The sequence below is a fragment of the Thunnus thynnus genome, chromosome 7 (genome assembly GCF_963924715.1).
Source record: "Thunnus thynnus chromosome 7, fThuThy2.1, whole genome shotgun sequence".
Classification (NCBI taxonomy): Eukaryota; Metazoa; Chordata; class Actinopteri; order Scombriformes; family Scombridae; genus Thunnus; species Thunnus thynnus.
Window position 1 is genome coordinate 28150426 of NC_089523.1, and position 10232 is coordinate 28160657.

General features: G+C 35.8%; 1 long non-coding RNA gene across 1 annotated transcript; it reads left to right on the forward strand.

The window, feature by feature from the left end:
* The first annotated feature begins 301 nt into the window (after window positions 1–301).
* LOC137186786 (uncharacterized) lies at window positions 302–2518 on the forward strand. Its single transcript, XR_010929100.1, has 4 exons — window positions 302–343; window positions 484–528; window positions 1029–1129; window positions 2201–2518. It is a non-coding gene; the product is annotated as an uncharacterized lncRNA (long non-coding RNA).
* The last annotated feature ends 7714 nt before the right edge of the window (window positions 2519–10232 follow it).

A 10232-nucleotide genomic window follows, 5' to 3' on the forward strand; every position in this document is an offset into this window, starting at 1 on the left:
TTGTCTGACCAACAGTCCCAAACCCCGAGATATTCAATTCACAGAGATGTAACATAAAGAAAAGCAGCAAATCCGCATTTTTGAGAAGCTGGGACCAACACATTTTTGGCATTTTTTCTTGTGAAACAATTACATAAAATGAAGATATAATTGCTGCATAATTTTCTATTGATCGACTTTATCAATTAAATATTGTAGCTCTACTTCAAACCCTGCCCATATTACATTTTTGACGTTTTTACTTGACTATTATTTTGTACACTAATCAAAAGTTCATATTCATGTGTTTTGTGCACATCTAGGACTAAATCACCTCATTCACCAGGAAGCAGTTACTGCATTGGTAAGTCAGATAAATATTTACATTTTGTATTTAAAAGTCACTTAAGCATTTCATTGTGAAGTCCTTGTTAATTGAAATAATTAGCAATTAGGACTGTAACACGAATTATTTCATATTTTTTGTTAAATCTGTTCCCGCAGGATCAAATTGACTGAGTGACATTGCCCTTTGTACAGCAATCAGAGGTTTGTTTTAAATTTGATTTTCTCTGCATCAGGAGTAGTACATTTGTATTGAATTATTAAAGAATATGTAGACTCAGTGCTTTTTATGTACTGAGCTATTACCAGACTGAATATCTGTCTGAACCCTGCTCAGACCAAAAATGGTCTGTATTAGTGTTGGTATGTTGCTTCAGGTAGCAGTGAGATGATGAAATATGATACAAGAAGTCCAGTTTGAGGGATAGATCCATGTGTTTTGAGACTATTCAGATGCCAAAACACTGCAGAGCACTTTTACAACCCTGGCAGGTTTGTAAAGTCTGGAAACATGACCACAAACATTTATATATATATAATTCTCAAACACTGGCTTGAGCAACTATGGTTGTTTAAAAAAAAGAAAACCATCATAATTATATTCTTTTTTGGAAATGACATTGGTAGAACTGTTAAACTGTTTTGTGCTTGTTGTGTGTGATGTATAATTATTTGTGTAATAATTATTACTTTTTCATTTTCAGTTTAGGAACATAATGTCCATGCACATGAGATGCACTCTGGCCCTTCGTAGTCTTACGGTGTATCAGCGCGAGGAGTCTCTGAGTTCTTCAAGACCAGCAATGTAACTTCTCACTACACTCACAGGAATGTCAATATCTATCAGTACAGTGTTGACATAACATATTGTATGGGAAACGAACTTGAAGGCCTCCTGTAGCATTCTTAAAATTTAAGTAGATTCAAGGATAGGTTTGGACTTTTTCAAGTCTATCTCAATACAATAAGCAAATGTCAAATGTATGATGACAAAGTTATTAGTGGGCAGAAATTATTCGTCCTATATCCATAATAGCCGTAAAGCGGTCCCTTCCTATCAGTTAGGATGAATCTCTAACCAGTCTGAAGAATTACATTGAGTGTGTTTGCCAGTTATAAAGTGGCTCCACATGATCACAGCTGATGGAGGCTACTGTCCAGTGAGAGCTTGATTCTAACTGATGCTACTTGGATGAAATGTCCCAAACAGATTTACTGCACAATAGTTGACGCTTCATATGATGCACACTGTCTGTGTAGATTAGTCACTGCATAAATGCCTATCTATAGATGCCTGATTTTTGTCTAGCTGTCAATATATCCACATTTCTATTTATTTTTTGAGACATTGAGTGTACAAACCTATTGATGAGGAGGTTAACACAGTGCAAAACCTGCTGGTCATTTTTTGTAACTACTTTTGGCGTGCTTGCTGTTGGTTCTATGCTATTGATCTCTGTAATTATTGAGAGCACATAGTACCCTATTACCCCACTAGAACGCTGCGCTCCCAGCATGCAGGCTTACTGGTGGTTTCTACAGTCTCCAAAAGTACAATGGGAGGCAGAGCCTTCAGCTATCAGGCTCCTCTCTTGTGGAACCATCTTCCAGATTCGGTCCGGGGGGGCAGACACCCTCTCTATGTTTAAGAGTAGGCTTAAAACTTTCCTTTTTGATAAAGCTTATAGTTAGGGCCGACCAAGCTCGCCTTGGACCAGCCCTTAGTTATGCTGCTAAGGCCTAGACTGCTGGGGGACTTCCATTGATGCACTGAGCTCCTCTCTCCTCCTCTCCATCTGTATGTATTCATTTACCATCAATGCATGTTACTAACTTGACTTCTTCCCTGGGGTTCTTTGTGCTTTCTCATCCACAGGAAACCCCATGGACCACGCTGACATGGGGATGTCCTTCTCTCTTTTGTTATTGCTGTTGCTGTTGTTGTTCTGCTTCTCTGTCCCACTGTGTACAGTATTAGCAAATATATTTAACAGCCCAGTCTCTGTAGGGGTGGATAGCATTTTTGTTTAATATCTTTCTTCCTGTTTCTGTTAAGTTAGGAGTTATGTCAGTGATTTCTTTTTTTTGTTTCTTTATGTTTAAATAGGTAATTTTAGGTTGATTAGCTTTAGTTCCCTTTTGTTTGTTGTTTTGCTGTGCACTCACCCTGAAACCACAACTATGAAGTAAACATTTAAAGGCTGCAAAATCCTTTGTTGCTGCTGTTTCTTGGGAGCTGGGGAGAGGGAGTGTCATTTTCATGTTGCACCAGGGTTTCTCCTATGCCAAGTCTTAACAATATATTATAAATTCTTCTGCTTCTCCCAGTTTAAAGGCCCCTAATGATAGACCCACAGAGATGTTTTTGCCTATTTTGCTTGATTAGACCTCTACTTAAGAGTGTGTGGGCCTGTATAGACTGTCTTTGATTGACATCTCCCCTAAAGAAGTAAAACACATTTCCAATCCACTGGAGATAGAAATATGAACGTATATTCAGACTATACAATATATATCTAAAAAACACATCAGTAGAGTGGACAAAAGAGTCACAGTTTCATTCAGTGTATTATGTTCATTCATCATTCACCACAGTTGGATCACTCATTCAGTATACAGCAGGTTTAAATGTTTAGTGTGTTCATAATGGAAAAGTGACAAAATTGACTTTTGATTGATTTTTGTGTGTGCTATTGATGGATAATATTCTCCCACAATGCAATGCACAAAACAAATTGAGGGAGCTATAGTACTCACAGCTATGGCAGGTTCTGAAGAATGATGGTAGTGTACACACAATATATAAAAAATATCCCTCTGAAGAAGAGTGTCAGACAGATATATTGGATAGTTGCTTGTAATTACTGTCAAATACTATTTATATACAGTAAATTCCATTAATTGGAGAAGTCTGTAGATATATTGGATAGTTGCCTGTAATTACTTTCAGATAATGTTTATATAAGGTAATGATTATTAAAATTATGTTTTTGTAAGCAATTTTCGCATGATCCTATTTTTTTGTACAGTATCAAACCAATATTTTTACCAGGAATTTACTGTAAATAGATGAGATAATCACATAAAATTGAACCCTAAAGCTCTCAAGATACCATTAATAGGTGTTAAAGGAGGATAATTTGAATATAATTTTACATATTTTTTTTGTGTTTTCCATCCAGAAATTCAAGCTTTGATGGGGCAGTCTTAGGGATAAATTGGATAATTCTATGCATTTACAAAAGAATACTGTATAAAACAAGCCATTATTTAAATTAGGTAATTTTAAGGTATTTCTGCAATGTTTTTCATTTTTTGTGCACATTTATACATTTATTTAACACCCTAGCAATATTTTATAATTTTTTTTGTTTTTATTTTACAACTGTAAAAATGCAGATAATGTCTACAGTAAATATCTGTAATTTTTTTTAAAATTCTTTGTAGAATAACTAGAGGGTTTTTTTACCATTATTTGACAGTAAGTGTTTGGCAACTTTTGCTGCCAGACTTTTTACCATTTTTTTAAAACTTTTTTTTACATTGAATTTAAAGCTGTAATAAAACAGAAAGTTGCCTTAATTTTACATTCAGTAATAGGATGTGTATTATTTGTATTTTTACATTGAATTCAATGTAACATTCAAGACCATTAAGTAATTGAATAATCCTGTTTAAAAAAACTATAATATTCCATTATATTAATTATTTATTTATTACATCCTTTATTTTATGGTGAATATTTTAATAAAAATAATTTACTGTGTTTTTATGGCATTTACACTGAATGTAGAAAAAACAAAAAAAATGAAGAATAATACAGTAAATTTCTGTGAAATAACTTTTTTTTTACAGTGCACTTCAGCGGTTAGTAGAGTAAGCTGTAGCTTAACACTGTGGATAATAATAATAATAGGGAAAGGGGGTGTGTGACTTTTTGAGGTATGATCTATGACACTTAGAAAAATACGTTTGACTCATAAAATGATCATAACAACATATTATTAAAAATATTAGTAATAAATAAAAATAAAAATATTAAAAAAATCTAGATATCAAAAATCTGGTGGGGCACATGCCCCCAAGCTTGAATGGGCATGATGCATCTGAGTACAACAATGGAGAGATGCATAAGATGGATGGATGGACCATTATGTTCTAGATTGCAATTGCATTTGAGCTTCACTGACTACATTTGTGATTTCCTGGGTATCAGCTGTGACTGGAGACCTATAATGTCTACTAGAGATGCGATTTGAGGATCTCAGTCATACTAAACGACGTAGGATCTGGCAGAATGAAAAGGCGACACATTGATCAAAATAAATAAATAAAAGATGCATCCATAAATGCTAAATCAAATATCAAATGATTTTTTTTGCTTGTCAGTGAGCAGGGGCAACGCTGTAGCTGCTGAGCTCTGTGACAAGTTTTCAAAGACAGGTGCCTGACGCACTCTCAAAGCCTCTCTGACAGGAAAGAGAATCCACGCAAACATGCTTACAAAGATTAGATTTACAATACACAGTGGACTGGGACCTGTCAACCTGGAGGTAATTATAGATGGAAATCAAATGCTTAACCCATCTGCTGTGCAGGGTTGTTAAGATTACTTGCAGGTGTTGGATCTGATCCTTTCTCTCAGCTTTTAAGAGAGGAGCTGATACATGGGCTTAACGAGATTGCTCTGTCTGATGCAAAGTAGGCAAAATGATTGTGTTAATTTGCACCGAAAGATGATTCAATACAAATAAATGTTTTTTTTTTTCAGATAATGTAGTCCATGTAACCCTAAGCTGTTTATCACAATTGCTTATAATCCTGATTTTGACCTGATGGCATGTTTCAAAAGTCATGTGACACAGTAGTGCTGTTTTGAAGTTCATAAACCTCAGCTATAAAACATGGTTTAATACAAAGGCTTTTCACATGCTCTACGTCTGTGATTGGTACTGCCAGTATACTTTACTACTCCCAAGTCCCAAATGAGCCTACTTGGATTTCTTGTATTGGAGTTTGTTAATAAGAGGTCTAACAGGGAGTCAGATGTCTCCGGTACCTTTGTCACTTTGTGAAATATTTCTTTATTTGATGTAATAACAATGCGTCATGGTCATTTCCCTATTTTCTCACTTTCATCAAATATACAAGCTCAGTTTGTGGCAAAGGGAGGGATTACCACTTAAATTCTTTTCTATAATGTATATAGTTTTGATGAGGTCAAAAGATTATTTTTGCATGTACAGCAATGGAGTCTGTGAGCCCTCAATGAACAAGTAAAGGCAGTGTCAACAAACAAAAAGGATTGGTACAAAAGTGCTCTATTTATGTATAGTATCTATATCATGCGGTACTGATTTTTATCATACTTTTCCTTCTATGTTCAGAGAACTGAATTTCCCAATTTTTAAAGCAGAGTTTTGTGATGAAGTAAAACATAAAAGAAAGTGTAAGTCTATGAATCTTGCCAAGTGGAATTCACTTCTGACACAAGAGCAATAGCCAAACCATACAGCGGGAATAAAACTTGCCAGCCGCTGTCAACAGGGTAAAAATATGAAATTGGCCTTGTCTTATCTCACACCAACAGCATGAACACAAGGCTACATCTCACCTAACTCATATATTCCTGTGATTGTTGCACTATCGGCGTGTTTCTACCCCACCAATTCTGACTGTCCTGCAACAGCTCGGCGTTATGTGCTGACTGAGTCAACTTGAAACAAATGCAGAAAAATAAGCTTCGCCTGAAGGGCAGAAGAAACTGTTTATCCTCCAGGCATTCTTCCACTGAGATAACATGAGCTGAGTTTTGAGGATGCTGGAATATTATACAGTGAGAATCCATATATGGTACAGGCGTCTGTGGTGAAAGCTGTGTGTGCTGCACTGCTTAATCCTGAAGAGATAGCTTCATTAATTGTGTGCATCCCCCTCTCTGCTGCCAAATGTAGGAGTGTTGAATAAGTAATGAAAGTTGAACTGTTGAGTGACAGGACTTTAACCTCACCTGTCTACATCCTGGGTGTGCTGAGAGGCCTCTGAATGGATCAATCCCATCAATCAACAGTTTCCACTACTGACAACATTTTGTGCCGCTCTAAATGGGAATTTGTCAAGATGGAGGTTGCAGGCACTCTGGGGTCCAGGTATTTGTTTGGTACAAGGAAAAATATCATCAATATGACAAAAAATATATAAATAAAAATGCAGGCCTTAAATACACAAATGGTAAAATCAGAGCATGTATAATATGATTTTATACTAAAAGGTTAAATGAAAATTGCTCATAAGCAAGAACTGCCAAGCACTAGTTCAGTGTATCCAGGCTGGCAGACCTAAAATGTAGGAGTTTTTCTATGGCAGTAATGGATAAGAACAACATTTATAATCCCTTGGCAACATTAACCCTTGTGTGGTGTTCATGTTTTTGTTACTCACCCAATGTTCGCGGGACTGGTGGACCCACAACATTATTGGGTTTTTAAAAACAAAAACAATACAGCCTTAACAATTTATGTAAAAATACTTGACAGATGTTGACTTCATCTCAATTTCAAGCAATATAAACAGCATATATAGTTCATATTTGCCATTTACCTCTGCTAGATCACATTTATCAATAAAAGTGCTATTCATTTTTTGTGAGAAAATGCGATTTTTGAAAAAAAAAAAATCAATTATAATCAAGACATGGGTGGAATAAATTATGTTTATCTTGAATAAATATAAATGATACAAGGTTTTCATTACTATTGATGGTTATTGCTTTGAACTGAACAAATAGAAAGAAAAACATTTACAAACAGTATTTTATGGAAATGATAAATGATCCCCATTGAACACATATTCATGCCAGTCTACACAACACGTGGGGGACAGAGGTTTACTGTGTGTCTGCTGCAAATGTTTTTCTTGCACTTGATGCATGTATACTGTCTTCCTGTCTTTCTGGGGGCCACACACATCACAGCACTTCCTTTTGTTGCTACCGGCTGCAACCTAGAAGGATGAAAACACTTAGTTCAGGAATTTTACTAACACCCCCCTCTCCCTCTCCCTCTCTCTCTCTCTCTCTCTCTCACTCACTCACACTCACTCACGCACACAACTAACAGCAGGTAGGAGGAAGACAGAGTGAAGGTACAAAGCAAACCTTTTTCTTTCATTTTTACCACGTTTACTTGTTTTCACCTACAATTCCCTCACTTTTATTACCCTCAGGTCCAGTGAACCCGAACACCACATATGTAATGTAAATGTGTGGGGGTTTGCACAGGGGTGTGTGTTCTTTTACATGTTCTTCACAGAAAATGAGCCAAAACCAATGAGTCTCAAGTTGAAAAAATAATTCATTGCATCATTTTTCTTTTAATAAACATTTAAAACGGGTCCCACAGACCCAAATACCACACAAGGGTTAAAATATTAGATATCAACAAAATGTTTGAAGTAGAAAGAAGAAGATGCTTTAATTGATTTGTTTGTCCTGATGGATAATATGACTATCAGATGACCACAGAGAACAAATACATAGTCCTAATGATAATCGTGTTAATTAAATTACATGTGTAATGCAGTGATTAGTCTAAATAGCTTTAAGCCAGTGTGGGTAACATCAATTTGTGGGCTAACATACAATAAACAAAGCTAAGGAAATAGATATTAACCCTTGATCATTTCATCATTTACTACCAGTTTTTTTTCTTCTAAAGTAACCTGGATAAAACAATAATTTTGCCAGGAGGCAATTTAAAGCCCAAATTTCTCTAGAATTGAGTCTCTTTGTGTGTTGTTACTGTGAAACCTGGCAGTATTGCCAGAGGCTGTGTGTCATGCCAAGTAAAAATTCCTGCCAGTTCAGAAAAAGTAGAAATCTCAGGTCTAAAGGTTAGAAATATGGGCTTGTAACCAGAAGATCATCATTTCACATTCGCTACAGGCTGAGGAATGCAAAGCTGAGAAAGTGATTCAGTGAAATCCTTACTTACTTCCACAAAGGTGCCCTTGAGCAAGGCACAGACAGGAGAGAACATTCTCACAGGATTACATTTTATCAAGTGATAGTTAATGTATTCATTTATTCTGTAACAAAGAGCTGCATTTTCTATTTAAAATGATCTAGTAGCTTGCTACTAACTGACTTCCTGGTTAGTAAAGTCTCACATTTCTCAGAATGATTGTCAATAGCTCCCAGAAGAAGGGAAGGCATGAACATGAACATGTAAGAAAGATCAATAGTTTAAAGCAACCGTTTTTGGAGAATAGAGGAAGATGGGTCACACTCGCCCATTATTCATAACACAACATTTCATTTGGCTGTACTCCATTGTGAGCTATTTAGGCTGCTGTCAGATAAGGCATTTCTGCCTCTGCTAAGATGAATTTCTCCCTGTACTCAACATTTAAAAAATCTGTGCAAAAATCTTGTGTCTATAAAGAAGCCTCTCCTTCTGGCTTCTTGTGGGAAAAATAAAACTAAAACCTGTCAATTACTGTTGATGTTTCCATAACTGAAAAGAAAATCTAGAAATCTTCTGTAGCTCAGAATCACATTGTATCATCCATGTTTTACAAGTCAGACTTTACAAAAGCTCAAAACTTGGCATAACAAAGTATCAAACACCTTCAATGGATGATGGAATATCATTTAAAGGTACCCTGTGATGTTTTTCACCACTAGTATGGAGCTGTGTTTTTACAAGTGGGTACAGGGCTGGTTTTAGCCTGCTCTATTAGTGTGGGCTAGGGAAATAACAGGTGGGCAATTTGGGTTGGCCCAGAAGTTAGAGAAGCCGACTAGTTGCCCAAAGGTTGCTGGGTTGAATCTCTGGCCAGATGGCACAAAAACTGGCAAAATGACAGCTGGAAACTGGAGGGTTGTCAGAGTCAAGTTCAGATGCAAGCTCCTATGGCAAGCTATTTTAACATTTAATAGCTAGACTGGATATGTACTGCAGATATCCATAATTAAATTCTTCGAAGTCAAAAAGATAAAAGATGTCTACAATCCAATTGTTACTAGTTATAATTTTAATTTCAGCTCTCCAAAATGAATAAGCACCCCAGATATCCATAATGTCATTTTGAATATCCAAAATACATTGTGACTAGTAAACGTATCATTACAGATATCCACAATTGGCATTATGACTAGTAAAAATGCAATTTCAGATATCTACAATTAGAATTATGACTAGAAACAATGCAGTTGCAGATATCCACAAATGTATTACGGATATCTGTTGACGGGTAGATAGGATACCATTTTAACATAAAAAGGGTTCATTGACTATCCACAGTTATATTTTAGATATCCATAATAGCATTTCTCCAAGTCAAAATTATATTCTTATTAGTCAGAATGGCAATTACAGACATTCACAATAACATTCTTACTAGTAGAAATTGCATTTCAAGATATCTAAACATTAATTCTCTAAGTCAAAATTAAACTTAAGATATCTTTAAATCCTTAAAAAGTACAAGAGGCTGTTTTAACATTTAATAGCTAGACTGGATATGTATTGCAGCTATCCATAATTCAGTTCTCCCATGTAAGTCAAAATGAACATTTCAGATATTCAAAGTGACATTCTTCCTATCCACAATTGTCATCTAAGATACCCACATCTATCTATCTATCTATATATCTACAACATCAGTTTCCTGTTTCCCTTGGCAAACATTCTAACAAATTCATCCATGTCTAAGGTATTTGTTATTGATTTCTCATGAGCCAAGATCACCAAATTCCCCTTTCTTTCATGTAACATGGTGTGAGGACTCGTGACAGTATGGAGAAGGAACTCTCACATGATGCTGAAGACATGCCAATTACCAGGGCTGTAACATACAATTAATACAACACAGGAAAAGCTTCCTTAAACTCCCGGAGGTGTTTACAG